Genomic DNA, 16839 nt, shown 5'->3' with positions numbered 1-16839 from the left:
CTGTTGCAGTGCTTCATGCATTTGTTGGTGACCGTTTGGTAATTTTTTGTTCAATTAATTAAAGTATTGTATTCTTCTTATATAACTGTTTTATATGATCATTTGTATAAATAGTAAACATTTTGTTAATGACCGATTCGAGATGGTCAATCTCCCGATAGATACCCGTAAAGTGGGTTAGGTTTCAAGAACAAGAAAGAGAAGAAGAGACTGAAGTTGAAACAATTTTCTGATTAGTTTCTTATTCTTTTTTTCAAACAAAGATTACAATATATAGGAAAACCAAATACATAATAATAGAAAAAAATAAACAATAAGGAAACATAACTATAATACATTAAGGAAACTAAATAAAAGATAAACTTAATTAATAAGTTAAACTTAAATAATATTTATGATCGTATCAATTTCCCGCCCTTCAAAACGTTCTTGTACTCAAGAACGGAAAGCATTTTCCATGGTGGTCGCCATTCAAGTCGGACTACCTCAAGTGGGGCGGTCTCGATCACTCGCCACGGCGGCCGCCACTCGCTTCTTCCAGTTGCGTATGCTAACGAGTTCATTAGTTTTTCTATAGATACCGATTTCATGACTTGATTCAACCAAGATGGAACCACGTATTGTGTTGTTTTTGGCACCGGTTCAGGTGTGTTTGTTGTTTTCCGTTTTGGACTCGGTTTAAGAATGGATGTAGAAGTTATTATGTGGGTTTTTGGGATGCTTTTGAATTAGGTGATGGTGTAAATGGAGCTACTAAGGTTACTTTTGTTGGTGAGTTTGAAACAACAATTGTTTTGGGGTCTGGTGGTGAGTAGATAGGATATGTGGCCATAAGGCAGTAATCGAGCTTTGGGGATGGTGCAGAATTTGAAAAGGTTACGGGCGGTGATGGTGGTGCTAGGATTAGAGGTGTAAGGGCTGGTTTTGGGTCAGTTATCGCTAAGGAGGTGTCGGAAAATTTAGCAAGGGTGGCGGTAAGGTTAGCTTTGATTTGGTTCATTGTGGTAGTGAGGGAGTCAAACCACAACTTGGCTAAGGCGGCTTGTTGGGCGGCGATTGATTTTTGCCGAATCAATAACCAATCTATTTTGTTGACCATTGCCTTGATGAGGTCTTCACGCAATGAAAGAGGCATGAGGACGATGAATGAAAGCACCAATGATAGTAACCTGTTGAGTGGGTTAGGCTCCAAGAACAAGAAAGATAAGAAGAGACCGAAGTCGAAACAGTTTTCTGATTAATTTTCTTATTCTTTCTCTCAAACGAAGATTACAGTATACAGGAAAACTAGAGACATAATAATAGCCGGAAAAAATAAACAATAAGGAAACCTAATTATAATACAATAAGGAAACTAAATAAAAGATAAACTTAATTAATATGTTAAACTTAAATAATATGTATGATCTGTAGCGTTTTCAAAGGAGTTATCTGTGAAGGGTGGACTAAACAAACCTGTGGCCTTAAGTATTCATGATGATGAGAGTGTTGAATCAAATCCTGAAATTCTTATGGAAGTTTCTGCGATTTGCGATAGGTATTGCCTTCATGATCAGGATGATCATTTCTGGAAAAATTATAATTTGTCCGCTGGTGATAAATGCGTGTTCTTGTTTAAAGATGAGGAAGGTAAGTTGTTGCTTATTCAAGTTTTAAAGAGATTTGAATGAATAGTTTAATTTCTCTGCGGTTGTGTTATATCTAAACATTATAAACTTTTGCTTCTTTAAGTTATTGGGTATGGTTGATGTTTAGACAATGGTTATTACTGTTTTTAGTTTATGTGTATGTACATTTTATTTTGTTTATTACTTTGAACATGTTTTAATGGTTATTTGGTTTTATCATATATGATTTGTAGAACTTGGTACACATTTCTTTTCAACTTATAAACCATGTCTTTATTAATTTTAATATACTATTTTATAAAAGCTAACTTACGGTTAACGTTTAGATTACATCGAAACAGAAGGCAAGCGGGCAACAAGCTGCGTCGTTACCCCTTTTTGAATCGCAAAACCCAATCTTTTAAAAACTATATTTGCTGATCTTGGAGTCATAACATTACTATGCATGACCCGTTGAACACGGGTAAGTAGCTTCACAGCTCCAGACGCGAGGAAACCAAAAGTGTCAAAAGTAAAAGGAATAAATACATGTTGGTTGTCAAGACACGCCTTTTCATGTTTTGCCACCTTACCTGAAGCAGCTTTTAATGCGGCTTGACCGACTGCGAAACCACTACTCCCTAAGCCCACCAAAGGAGAAACCCCTGTAAAATCCACACACACGTGTTTCCTTCCTATCCATCCAAACACCAAAATGTCAGCATGTCGAAGAGATGATCTTCCCTCCGACAGGTCAGTCAGGAAATTCACAGGTGCTTCTTTCTTAACAAAAATTCCAGCTCGCCTGAATATATCAAAGAGCACATCCCTAACCAGATCGTGTCGGTACTTGAACCCCGGGAGCTCTTTACAGTGCACCGCGTGCTCCCCATATGAGTCTAAACACGCCTTACGACAAACAGGATATATCTCATCAACTGGAAATAGAGGAATCATGAGGCGATACTTAAGGATACTACGATACTCCACTATACTGGCCTAACACATCTATAGGGATAGCAAGAAGAAAATCTTAAGCATGTGGTGCTTGTAGACACTCAAAAATGGCTTTTTGTCTACTTGTCATGTTAAAGTGTGACTCCATGTCGTGAACAATTTTACTAAAAAGAGCGCTTGCCAATGCATGCTGGGCTTTAGAGGGGGCGATCTCTTTGTTAGAGAAACTGCTAAAATCGACGCTTGGAATCATATCACGAAGACAAGCCAGAGCACAAGAATAATCAGAATCCATCCCACATATACCACTGTCTCGCAAAATGTGATCCTAAAGCACCCACGATTGGGCTCTCGAGGCCACAAACGCATAAGAGGAAGCCTCTACTACCGAATACAACCCCAAACCCCCATTCTTAATGGGTAAGGAAGCATGTCACCATTGGACGTCTCCAAAGAAAGGACCTCCACAAACTAAAATGTCCTCGATCGCCTCACGCAATCCCTTATCGAAAAACACCGCTGCCTCCATCATGTGTACAGGTTGGCATGTTCTCAAACCGAAGAAAAGTTTAGCAATATCCATACATGATCAAAGTAAAAGTAACTCACTCTGCGGGTCACCAAGTTTTGGGAGAAGACGCATCAAATCAACAGCATTAGTAGCTCTCTTCTTTGCCAAACCCTTAATAAACTCGGTGTCTTTACTAACAGCTCCCCCAATAAGCTTCACCCCTAATAATGGTCTCCCGATGTCAGCAGGGAATAAACCATCACGAGACTTCGTACCATCACAAGAAGGCCAAAATAGCTCAGTTTTCTTAATATTCAGTTCAAGACCCAAAGTTGGACCCGCCACCTTAATGATATCCAGCACTTTAGCCACCTCCATTGAATCTCCAATGACTGTCCCATCATCAAGATACCAGGCATGAAGAAGAAGCTTGCAATTGTCTCGAATCTGATGCACAAGGGGGTGTAAAACAAGGGAAAAAAGAAGTGGTCCCAATGGGTCTCCTTGTTGAACCCCCGTGGTGGACCAAATATTATCATCCCCAAGATATAGTCTTGATGGCTGCCCATATAAAAATTTCACCCACAAGGAAATAGAAGGGCATCTGATCCTTACCTCATGAAGTAAAGCTAATCTATCCACCATATTAAATGCATTAGAAAAATCAACTGTAAGCATTGCAAGAGACCCATCAGTGTGGCGCTCACTCAATACCCTGTTGGCGCTATGTAATATGGCCTCCACACCACCCGACATGTAACACCCCGACCAAAGGCGGATTATACATCGGGGCGCCACATATTGTTTCATTACTCGTGACACTATTGGGTGTCAATATTTAATAAATACATTCATTCGCGCACGCGCAGGGTAAACACAAGATAACATAAATCATCATAAATCAATATATTATAAATCATAATATTCGAACAGCAAAAACTTGTCTTGATACATTTTAATCTAGGTCCAAAATAAAGAAAACTTCCTATGTGTCCACAAGCTCCAAAACAGCTACTGCAAACCTGAACATGTGTTAAAATAAACGTCAAACACTTGCGTGTTGGTGAGAAATCAAGTTTAGTACAATACATAGATAACAATAAATCTGCGCGCAACATGTGTATGTCTGGTTTTCAACAAGGGTGTAATCTGATCGGGACCAACTCTAAGATTCATAGACTGCCAGTGCTCACAATTGAGCTCACAAACAAGACAAACTGTGCATGTGCAAACAAAAGAGAAAATCATAAACGATAGTTCTCCCGTGTTCATCTAATGGTACCATGAGAACTGCGGAATAGACCGACAAGACGGTTAATGATCCACACATACAAATAAACAGCCAAGTCTACGTCCTCAACACATGGGATACTGCGCGACTAAAGTTCATAAACAGTTTAAGACTCTAAGTTTGTATGAACACATGAACATCCCAAAACATTAAAAGCAAAAAGGGATTAGGTACGAGATTACTCACTTGATAAACGATGCGGTGTAAGATAAAGCAAGAACCAACTTTAAACAAGCACAAGTTAACCTATAAATAAGATTATTGTTTTAATGATTTGTTTTAAGTCTTGATTATAAGTTTGCATAATTAATAAGTAAGTTATTATATATAATATATATTACCGGAAAAGCAGGGCAGAACAGGAAGGAAGACGGAGGCAAGAGAGGAGGCGGCAGAAGGACAATCGGCAGAGAGCAAAGGAAGAGAGATAATAAGTGTTTGTGTGTGTAGTGTTAAGAAAAATAAGATTATTATTTATAGGGAAACCCTAGGAGACATGAATCCAGAAAAAGGGGAAAAGATTCCAAGACAAACAGAACAAGACAAAACAAAAGATAACAAAAGATATCAAAAGCAAGTTCAGAAAGTAAAAGATATCAAAAGATATGGCAGCAGGGAAAAAGAGAAAAAGGCTGACAGGGAACAGTAAAAAGGCATGGGCGGTTCAGATAAAGGTACTGGTCAAGCATGGAAAAAGCAGATCTCAAAAGATAATGTCAGTCACTTTTTCTGCCAACCAATGGGGTTGGTGCGCATGCTGCGCCGAAAGTAACTTTTCAGACATAAAGCAGATTAGGTCAACGGCTCAAAAGATAAGACATCACAAAAGCAAACGGCTAGATTAAACAGAAGAAAACTCAAAGGGTTTAGCGCGAGAAGGCTAAGGCGCGCCGCGGGAAGAATCACATTTCTTAGCGCGCCGCGGGAGGAACTATAATTCCTAGCGCGCCGCGGGAAGAACTATAATTCTTCGCGCGTCGAGGGATGAACTACGATTCTTAGCGCGCTGCGAGAAGAACTACAAATCCTTAGCGCGTCGCGGGAAGAACTACCGTTCTTCGCGCGCTGCGAGAAGAATTACAATTCTTAGCGCGCTGCGAGAAGAGTTCGTCTCGCGCATCGCTGGAACAGATGGTCTTCACGCAGGCTTCCTTGAAAGAAGTCTGGCGCGTGGAGCTGCGCAGACAACCTTAGGCGGGAAGAAACAAAGGACAAGGAAAGAGTTGGAAGAAAGAGGGAAACAAGGCTTAAGGGCGGGACGGCGACAAGAAAGAGAGAGAAAGAGGCGGGAAGGAAAATATATTATTATTATTAAAAGTAAAATATAAGTATAAATAAATATTAAATCACAAAAGAAAGAGATCGGATCAGAGAAACGGGTACCTGGGTCGGGTCGGATCAGGGCAGATGTCACAGTCTCCCCTACTTTAAGAAATTTCGTCCCGAAATTTATCTCGAAGTAGGTTGCGCAGAGAACAGGTGCGGGTACTTGATCTTCATTTGATCTTCCCTTTCCCATGTAAACTCGGCTCCGCGCTTGGACTCCCAGCGAACTTTCACGATAGGGATGCGACTGCGCTTGGTTTGCTTAACCTCGCGATCCATAATCTCAACAGGCTTCTCAACGAAATGCATAGTTTTATCAACTTGAACTTCATCAAGTGGAATGTGAAGGTTCTCGTCAGCTAAACACTTCTTGAGATTGGATACATGGAACGTTGGATGCACATTACTGAGCGCGGGCGGCAGGTCAAGTCTGTAGGCAACTTTTCCTACACGCGCGAGAATCTTAAATGGTCCAACATATCGAGGAGCAAGCTTACCTTTCTTCCCAAAGCGGACAACACCCTTCCAGAGCGACACTTTGAGGAGAACAAGATCACCAACTTGAAATTCGAGAGGCTTTCGCCTGCGATCTGCGTAACTCTTCTGTCGGCTTCTAGCAGTCAGCAGATGATCACGGATCTTGGCGATTTTATCGGTTGTCTCTTGAACAAGTTCGGGTCCTGTGATTTGAGCTTCTCCCACTTCGCTCCAACAAATCGGGGAGCGGCACTTACGACCGTAAAGTGCTTCAAATGGGGCCATACCAATACTGGAATGATAGCTGTTATTATAAGAGAACTCGATCAAAGGCAGGTGCGAATCCCAATTACCTCCAAAATCAAGAACACTAGATCGGAGCATATCCTCAAGAGTTTGAATAGTTCGCTCAGACTGACCGTCAGTCTGGGGATGATATGCCGTACTCATGTCCAAGCGAGTTCCTAGCGCAGATTGGAGAGATTTCCAAAAGCGAGATATAAAACGGCCATCGCGATCGGATATGATGCTCAAAGGAGTACCATGGCGGCAGACAATTTCCTTGACATAAAGCTGCGCGAGTTGCTCAACACGGTAGTTTTCACGAATGGGCAGAAAGTGAGCAGACTTAGTCAAACGATCCACTATTACCCAAATGCTATCATGTTTGCTTGCTGTCAAAGGTAACTTGGTAATAAAGTCCATCGCTACACATTCCCATTTCCACGTAGGAATTTCTGGTTGTTCGAGCAAACCAGATGGGCGTTGGTGTTCAGCTTTTACTTTAGAACAAGTCAGGCATCTAGCTACGAACACAGCAATATCCTTTTTCATACCGGGCCACCAATAAGTAATGCGCAAATCCTTGTACATCTTATCAGCGCCAGGATGAATAGAATACCGAGATTTATGCGCTTCACTCAGGATATCAGCGCGAAGATTCTCATCAAAGGGAATCCAGATGCGATTAAGATAACAGAGAATTCCACTCAGATTGGGCACAAAATGCGCTTCCGCGCCACACGCTAACTCGGCGCGAAGGTTACCATTACTGATGGATGCGCGCTGCGCGTCACGAATACGCGATTCAAGGTTGTTTTGGATCGGCGCAAAGTGAAGATGCGTGCGCGGCAAGATACAGTTAAGCTGGCAGGGTTTTCGGCTGAGCGCATCGGCTACCACATTAGCCTTACCAGGATGATACCGGATCTCACAATCGTAATCGCTGATGAGTTCGTTCCATCGGCGTTGCCTCATGTTAAGTTCCTTCTGATCAAAGATATGCTGAAGGCTTTTATGGTCAGTGTAGAGGATACACTTAGTACCATAAAGGTAGTGTCTCCAGATCTTCAAGGCAAATACCACTGCGCCTAGTTCGAGGTCGTGAGTTGTATAATTCGTTTCATGAACCTTGAGTTGCCTTGATGCGTAAGCGATAACCTTGCCTCGTTGCATAAGAACACAACCGAGACCTTGGTTGGATGCATCGCAATACACGACAAAATCATCATTACCCTCAGGTAGCGCAAGAACAGGAGCTTCACACAACAAACGCTTGAGCGATAGAAAGGCTTCTTCTTGCTTCGAGCCCCAAATATACGGTTTACCTTTGTGCGTTAGAGCTGTTAAAGGCAAAGCGATCTTCGAGAAGTTCGAAATGAAGCGCCGGTAATAACCAGCTAAGCCCAGAAAGGAGCGGATCTCAGAAGGAGTGGATGGCGTAATCCAGTTCTTGATTGCTTCAATTTTGGATGGGTCGACATGAATACCCATCTCGTTAACAACATGGCCAAGAAACTGTACTTCATCCGACCAAAATTCACACTTGGAAAGCTTAGCATAGAGTTGCTCAGCTCTAAGCTTCTGCAACACCAACCGAAGATGTTGCTCATGCTCGGCCTTGGTCTTAGAATACACCAGAACATCATCGATAAACACAATCACGAATTTATCCAAGAAAGGCCTACACACCCGATTCATTAGATCCATGAAAACGGCGGGTGCGTTGGTTAAACCGAAGGACATGACCAAGAATTCAAAATGGCCATAACGAGTTCGAAAAGCAGTCTTCGGAACATCTTCATCGCGGATGCGCAACTGGTGATAGCCAGAGCGGAGATCAATCTTGGAAAAACAAGAGGCACCTTGGAGTTGATCAAAGAGGTCGTCAATACGCGGTAAGGGATACCGGTTTTTAATGGTGAGTTTGTTCAACTCGCGGTAATCAATACACATGCGAAACGATCCATCTTTCTTTTTAACGAACAACACCGGAGCACCCCAGGGCGAAGAGCTAGGGCGAATGAATCCTTTAGCAGTCAACTCTTGAAGTTGGCTTGCCAATTCTTGCATCTCAGCGGGCGCAAGACGGTAAGGAGATTTAGCTACGGGGGAAGCACCAGGGACAAGATCAATACGAAACTCGACTTCACGAGCGGGAGGGATACCAGGAAGATCATCAGGAAAAACTTCAGGAAAATCACGCACAACAGGGATATCGCGAAGCTTCTTCTTTTCAGCAGGTTTAACCACATGGGCTAGAAATGCAATACACTTCTTCCGCATGAGCCTACGGGCTTCGGCGCAAGACATAAGCTTAAGACCGCGGGAGGGTTTCTCGCCGTAGATGTGAAGATCACCATTTTCTCGAGGAATGCGAATCATCTTCTTGGCGCAAATAACTTCGGCGCGATTATGCGAAAGCCAGTCCATACCAATGATAACATCAAAGCTTCCAAGAGGCATGGGGATGAGGTCGATCAGAAAATCGTTTTCGTTAAGGTTAAGCGTGCAATCTTTAATCACTGAGTTTATTAAAACAGTTTCGCCATTAGCCAATTCAACTGAAAAATTTTCTTTTAAGTTATCGCGCGGTCGCGCAAGCTTCTGCTCAAACGCGCGAGAAATAAAACTTCGATCGGCGCCAGTATCAAAAAGTACAGAAGCATAAAATCCGTTAAGCAGAAATGTACCATTAACTACGTCATTATTCGCTTGCGCTTGGTGCGCGGTTATATTAAAAGCTCGTCCACGTGTCGCCTGGTTCGAAATCTGGTTCACCGGATTCGCTTGCGTGATTTGCACTTGTAGTCTCGGGCACGCGTTCCGGAAATGACTGGGATCACCGCAGTTAAAGCACGATCTGGGTCGTGGGTTTTGGTAGGTTGGTTGAGGGTTTTGCGGGTAGACTGGTGGTGTTGGCGCAATTGGATTGGCGGGAAGGACTCTACAGTTTTCTGCAATGTGACCAGCGCGGCCACATCGGGTACAAAGTCGACATGGGACTTGAGGTGGGTGGTGAAGTCTACAGGTTGGGCAAAAGGGGTGGTTTCCTGTGTAAGGTTTCTTAGGTGGCGGGGCAGGGAGTGCTGAATTGGTCAAGGCATAGTTGTGGACTATAGGGGGAGTTGGGTAGGCTGACAGAGGGTTAGGCGCATAAACTGGAGGTTGGTATGCGGGTTGCTGGACTATGGGTGGGCTGGTAAGCGCGTAAGCTTGTCTGCGCCTACGTTTCTGGTTATGGTTTGAGGGTTCTGGTTTGGTTTCTGCGGGTTCAGGGGCAGTTTTGGTGAGTTTGGTCTTTTCTGTTCCCCGCAGGAACAGGGTTCCTGCTCTGACATGGTTGTCGCTGAGTACAGCGGCCAACTCGATGGCGTCAGAGAGGGTTACTGGGTTTCTGGCCCATACAGAATCTTGAATTTCCATGGGGAGACCCCCAAGGAATTTCTCTATGGCTCGGCGGGAAGGGGTAACAAGGTGAGGGACAAGCAGGCTTAGTTCATGGAAGCGCGTCGCGTACTCGCGCGCTTCACCGCTGTATTGCTTAAGATTCCAAAATTCTTCCTCCAGGCGCTTAACTTCGTTGGGAGGGCAGAATTCTCGCGTCAGAATTTCCTTAAATTCCTCCCAGAGCATGCTAGAAGCAGCTTCTGCGCCACGCGCATGAGCTACTCCATTCCACCATGTAAGCGCTCTAGATTCCAGGACACTGGAAGCATACAAGGTTCGTCTGTCTGAGGGGCATTGGGTGTGTTTTCTATTTTCTCAAGCCACTGGAGCATCACGGTGGCTCCTTCAAGACCTGTGAACTTTGGAGGGTTACCCGCGTTAAAGGACTTAATGTTGTAACCAGAGGTGTTGGTATTGTTTTGGCTCAAAGCTTGGGCTATTGCGGCGGCCATTTCCTGAGAACGTTGCTGAGAACGTCTGCGCGCGGCTTCCTTCTTCTTGAGATGGCGACGAGATAGCGGAGGCATTCTATAAAAGTTTTAATTTTAGTTAATATCTTGGTTTTAGCGCAAAGTATAACCTCGAAAAGCTTGGTTTCACGGAGTCAGTTACTGTCAAAAGTTAAAGTAAAATAAATGACCCTAAATGCAGACTTAATAAAGGTAACGAATTCGAATCAAGAATCGACAATTCATGTATCACCATGACTTTCCGAATTCCCAATTTAAAATATACGAGCAAACGAGTATTGGAGATTGACGATTCATGTATCACCATGACTTTTCAATCTTCAATATAAAATGTACAAGAAAATGAGTATTGGAGGTTGACAATTCATGCATCACCATGACTTTTCAAGTCTCCAACCTCAGAACATAATCGTAAATGGAAATTGAAAATCAACTATTCATGTATCACCATGACTTTTCGGATTTTCAAATCCAACAAACGAATATGTAAATAAAATCAGTAAAAATCGAAATTCAACAAAAATCGAAATATCGCGAAATAAAACATAAAATCATATACTGCGCAAGCGCGAGCATATTCATAAATAACGAGTAATTAACAATAAGCGCGCAAACATGAGATTTCTCTCATGCGCGAGAAGGGACTCTTAGGTATTCTAGGCCGTTACGTCTAACCACCTATCCTAAAGTCAACGAGCTCTGATACCAATCTGTAACACCCCGACCAAAGGCGGATTATACATCGGGGCGCCACATATTGTTTCATTACTCGTGACACTATTGGGTGTCAATATTTAATAAATACATTCATTCGCGCACGCGCAGGGTAAACACAAGATAACATAAATCATCATAAATCAATATATTATAAATCATAATATTCGAACAGCAAAAACTTGTCTTGATACATTTTAATCTAGGTCCAAAATAAAGAAAACTTCCTATGTGTCCACAAGCTCCAAAACAGCTACTGCAAACCTGAACATGTGTTAAAATAAACGTCAAACACTTGCGTGTTGGTGAGAAATCAAGTTTAGTACAATACATAGATAACAATAAATCTGCGCGCAACATGTGTATGTCTGGTTTTCAACAAGGGTGTAATCTGATCGGGACCAACTCTAAGATTCATAGACTGCCAGTGCTCACAATTGAGCTCACAAACAAGACAAACTGTGCATGTGCAAACAAAAGAGAAAATCATAAACGATAGTTCTCCCGTGTTCATCTAATGGTACCATGAGAACTGCGGAATAGACCGACAAGACGGTTAATGATCCACACATACAAATAAACAGCCAAGTCTACGTCCTCAACACATGGGATACTGCGCGACTAAAGTTCATAAACAGTTTAAGACTCTAAGTTTGTATGAACACATGAACATCCCAAAACATTAAAAGCAAAAAGGGATTAGGTACGAGATTACTCACTTGATAAACGATGCGGTGTAAGATAAAGCAAGAACCAACTTTAAACAAGCACAAGTTAACCTATAAATAAGATTATTGTTTTAATGATTTGTTTTAAGTCTTGATTATAAGTTTGCATAATTAATAAGTAAGTTATTATATATAATATATATTACCGGAAAAGCAGGGCAGAACAGGAAGGAAGACGGAGGCAAGAGAGGAGGCGGCAGAAGGACAATCGGCAGAGAGCAAAGGAAGAGAGATAATAAGTGTTTGTGTGTGTAGTGTTAAGAAAAATAAGATTATTATTTATAGGGAAACCCTAGGAGACATGAATCCAGAAAAAGGGGAAAAGATTCCAAGACAAACAGAACAAGACAAAACAAAAGATAACAAAAGATATCAAAAGCAAGTTTAGAAAGTAAAAGATATCAAAAGATATGGCAGCAGGGAAAAAGAGAAAAAGGCTGACAGGGAACAGTAAAAAGGCATGGGCGGTTCAGATAAAGGTACTGGTCAAGCATGGAAAAAGCAGATCTCAAAAGATAATGTCAGTCACTTTTTCTGCCAACCAATGGGGTTGGTGCGCATGCTGCGCCGAAAGTAACTTTTCAGACATAAAGCAGATTAGGTCAACGGCTCAAAAGATAAGACATCACAAAAGCAAACGGCTAGATTAAACAGAAGAAAACTCAAAGGGTTTAGCGCGAGAAGGCTAAGGCGCGCCGCGGGAAGAATCACATTTCTTAGCGCGCCGCGGGAGGAACTATAATTCCTAGCGCGCCGCGGGAAGAACTATAATTCTTCGCGCGTCGAGGGATGAACTACGATTCTTAGCGCGCTGCGAGAAGAACTACAAATCCTTAGCGCGTCGCGGGAAGAACTACCGTTCTTCGCGCGCTGCGAGAAGAATTACAATTCTTAGCGCGCTGCGAGAAGAGTTCGTCTCGCGCATCGCTGGAACAGATGGTCTTCACGCAGGCTTCCTTGAAAGAAGTCTGGCGCGTGGAGCTGCGCAGACAACCTTAGGCGGGAAGAAACAAAGGACAAGGAAAGAGTTGGAAGAAAGAGGGAAACAAGGCTTAAGGGCGGGACGGCGACAAGAAAGAGAGAGAAAGAGGCGGGAAGGAAAATATATTATTATTATTAAAAGTAAAATATAAGTATAAATAAATATTAAATCACAAAAGAAAGAGATCGGATCAGAGAAACGGGTACCTGGGTCGGGTCGGATCAGGGCAGATGTCACACGACACACCAACCCTAAACTGAAAATCATTAAGGTATTTGGTCATTTCTTTGCCAACCCCTTTCATAGCCACCTTAGAAACCAAATGCCTCCATATAGTACCCACTGCAATAGGTCGAATCCCGTTGTCGGGTTTTAAAAGCAGTGTAAGAGGAGCAGACGCGACAAACTCTGCTAAAGTAGATGGACATCTCCCTCCTAACCATAAATTAACCACTGCAGTGATAGCACATATGAGGTCAGTGGCAATAGTCGACCCTTCTCCACAAAGAGCATCCAAAATATGTTGCGCTCTCAAACCGTCCCTCCCACACGAAGTTCCTTTGGGAAACGATTTAATGCAACCAAGGACACTATCAACCTCCACCACAAGAGGAGGCTCGGAATAAGTCATGTTCGGCATAGCCGGCGGTTTCTTGTACGGGTGTTTAGCCTCTAAAGCCTTTGTGGTATCAGAATTGTATGGTGCAACACCAGATGAGCATAACACCTTTACTGCAGTAGTAAAGTGACTGTCCGCAACTTTTCGAAGACACTGTTTAACTTTATTGTTGACAAGATCCCCTTCCTTTTGAATATCCATGTCACCTTCGCCTAAGGACCTCGAACCAGAACCATTTAACAGATTTTTAATTAACATGGTAATACCGTCTACTTTCCCCCATATGGCTAAAGAATTCATTATTGAATGATGTTGCATGGCTTTCCTATTCCCGGACCAGCTTTCGTGCCTATTTTTGGGTCTGAACACCTGTAAAGTGCAACAAGGAAGAAGTAACAGCCTAACCCACGCATCAACAGAATCAGGTTGAGCAACCACCTTATAGAGTGTTGTTTTCAAAGCTTGCGAAAAGGCCATCCGACAACTAAGAGGGATACTTTTGACGGTAACGATAGGTGCCTTAAGTACACGATCAAGGAGGGAGACATCCAACACGAAGGACTCATGAACAGTTGTCTCGGGGCCCTTGATAAAAGGTTTCGAAATCCCAATAATGTGTGTATCCGAGTCAATTACACGATCATTAAACTTCACAATGCCATCAGGGTGATGACAAGCACGTTTCAAACTCTGAAGGTTCATGCAATCCCCACACAACCATTGATCCAACACCTTCAATGTTTCATCCACTTTCAAAAACAAGCCATGGTCTGTAGAGATCACCTCCCGCAACACACTTTTACGTTCTTCTTTAGTAAGGTGCACACTCTTGAGATGAGAGATCAAACGAGAAATCCCCTTATTTCCTGCTTCACCATTCGAACAACAATGAAACGCACGGAACGGGCACGGCCATGAGCCGTTCAAAGTAGAAGAATGAGTTGTCATAAAATATGACAAAATGATACTAAAACTTAAAAAGACATTTCATCGAACACTTGACGCGCAGTTATAAAAAAACCCCATTTCACATGATTGGAGGAAGACGATAGGATATTGTTGATAAGAGTGTCTTGTTAATGGCTTCATAGTCGTAAAATATACTATGCAAATATTTTAAAACACTAACATATATGCTAAAATTTTGCTCACATTTATATTCATATAACATCATTAATTGTTTGTTTAAAACTATAAATTATTGGTAAGCCACAATATTCGTGAGCACTCACTTAATCAGAGTCGATGAACAATGAACATGCTGTGTTAAATTTCGTAGTTATGTATTGATGATCGAATATAAAAATTTCAAAAGTTTTATCTTTCTCGTTTATATTTAATAATTTAATATATATAAAAAAAGAATATATTGAAAAGACGGACGGAAAGTGGAAGTAAATCATCATATGATTTATTCTGTTTCCTTTTAAAATTCGAACGTCCCTTCAAATCGATTTGTTTATCCGGCCGGGATAGAAATTCAATCTCAGATTCTTCTCTATTGGGGTTTAACATGTTGGGCAATGAATCGGGTTGTTGGATGAAATGCCGTCATGCTTTCACAGTTAGAGGCTACTCGCTCGCTAAAGGAATGGGTGCCGGTAGATACATAGCAAGCGACACTTTCAGGGCAGGCGGATACGATTGGGCAATCAGGTTTTACCCGGATGGACAGAATCTGGACGATAACTCGGTTTATGTTCGGTGTTCATAGCTTTGCTCAGTGAAGATGAGATTCCCGTGTGAGGGCGTTGTTTGAGCTTATGCTGTTGGATCAAAGCGGCAAAGGAAAGCATAAAGTTCATATGCACGGATTACCTCTTACTCTAGAGGGCGTAAGAAGTATGTGGTATGATCACATTCTTCTTCCAATTAGAATCATCGATCGATATTATGTTATGCTATGTTACTTATAAATTGTTACCAGGGGTTTCCAACGTTTGTTGACAAGGGCAGCATTGGAAACATCCGATTATCTAAAGGATGATGGCCTCTCAATGCATTGCTCAGTTGCCGTTTGCGTCGAGGGATCCCAGAATGTAGCCCCATGTGACACGGGACTAAATCTCAAGTACCTGCTGGAAACTGAAATGGGCTGCGATGTTGTTCTTCGTGTTGGTGGCCAGACTTCCAAGGCCCACAAATCCATACTCGCGGCTCGGTCGACTGTATTTAGAGCCCAGTTTTTTGGAAACATGGCGGGTGGTGGTGATCAAGTAACGGTGGAGGACATTGAACCCTCCGTTTTTAAGGTAACGAAAATTTTCTGATTGATTTATTTTCAATTAATTAATTAATATGTTTTTGCATGGCAGGCTATGCTTTTGTTTATTTACTCAGATACACTTACAGATCCATTGCCAACAAGCATTCTTCAACATGTGTTTACTGCTGCTGATCAATTTGGTCTAGATGGGTTAAAACATTTGTGTGAAGCAAAATTACATGAACAAGTTAATGTTGATACAGTTGCAACAGTTTTATCTTTTGCTGATCTTCACCGTTGTTCTCAACTTAAGCTCATTTGTCAGGAATTTGTATGTGAAAACCCACAAGGTGGGTGTTGACTTCTTTAAAAGAAAAGCATAGTCTTCTTTAAATGAGTATATGACCTTTGAGGTGGATTTGTTGCGGTATGCAATCGCTGAGAAGACCCGATCCGGATGGATTGTTCACCATATCCATGGCTGGGACCAGCCGCATACGACTCCATCTCCACTAAATTTTAGTATTTTTATTAATTGTTGTGAGGAAGTTAGAATCTAAGTTGAACGTTTGTTGATAAATTTTGATGTTGTATTTTTGTTTGTAGGGGTGATGAACAAAGAAGGGCCAAATTATGTCCTAGACATAGTTAAATCATTGGCTAGGGAGTATGAAGTTGCACATTGAATTCCATAAGTATTTCATTTTATTGTTTAATTTTAGTATATTTTACCATTTAATATACTTCTGTTTTTCTTTCTGAACTTTATGGAATCTGTTATTTTGATCTCTGGATGTTTGAGGTCGTTATAATTTAATTCCTAGATATTTGAAATCCTACAATGTATGAATTTTTATAAATTACCCTGTCTATATTGCTAATGATTTAGAGGAAATTCAATCAATTAACACCAACTTATAAGAACTCAAAGAAATAGAATTGATCAACAATCAACAAAACTGGGTTACAAGGAATCAAGAACGAACGAAAATGGATAAGAAACGAAAGAGAATTTACTGAACTAGTTTACGCAAACTAGAACCCTAACTTCTATACTACTCGAGACCAGTGGTCAATAAATAAGATATCAGACACAATGTTAAGTTCGACCATGACCTTTAACCTATTAGACACTTTCAGCCTAATCCTCTTCACCAGTATAAACTATCTTTCATGTAATTACCAAAAAGCCCCTATACTCTAGTTGTTCGAGAAGACCTTA

The 16839-nt window shown here is 41.7% G+C and overlaps 1 pseudogene; it reads left to right on the top strand.

Annotated features, from left to right (window-relative positions):
* The first annotated feature begins 14924 nt into the window (after nt 1-14924).
* On the top strand, nt 14925-16303 carry LOC143565094 (BTB/POZ and MATH domain-containing protein 3-like; annotated as a pseudogene).
* The last annotated feature ends 536 nt before the right edge of the window (nt 16304-16839 follow it).

Source organism: Bidens hawaiensis, unplaced genomic scaffold (assembly GCF_021521415.1).
Source record: "Bidens hawaiensis isolate Kalapana, Puna unplaced genomic scaffold, B.hawaiensis_p1.1 tig00022286_1, whole genome shotgun sequence".
Taxonomy (NCBI): domain Eukaryota; kingdom Viridiplantae; phylum Streptophyta; class Magnoliopsida; order Asterales; family Asteraceae; genus Bidens; species Bidens hawaiensis.
The sequence above is the reverse complement of the archived record's forward strand: the minus strand, read 5'-3'. Positions and strand labels throughout refer to the sequence as shown.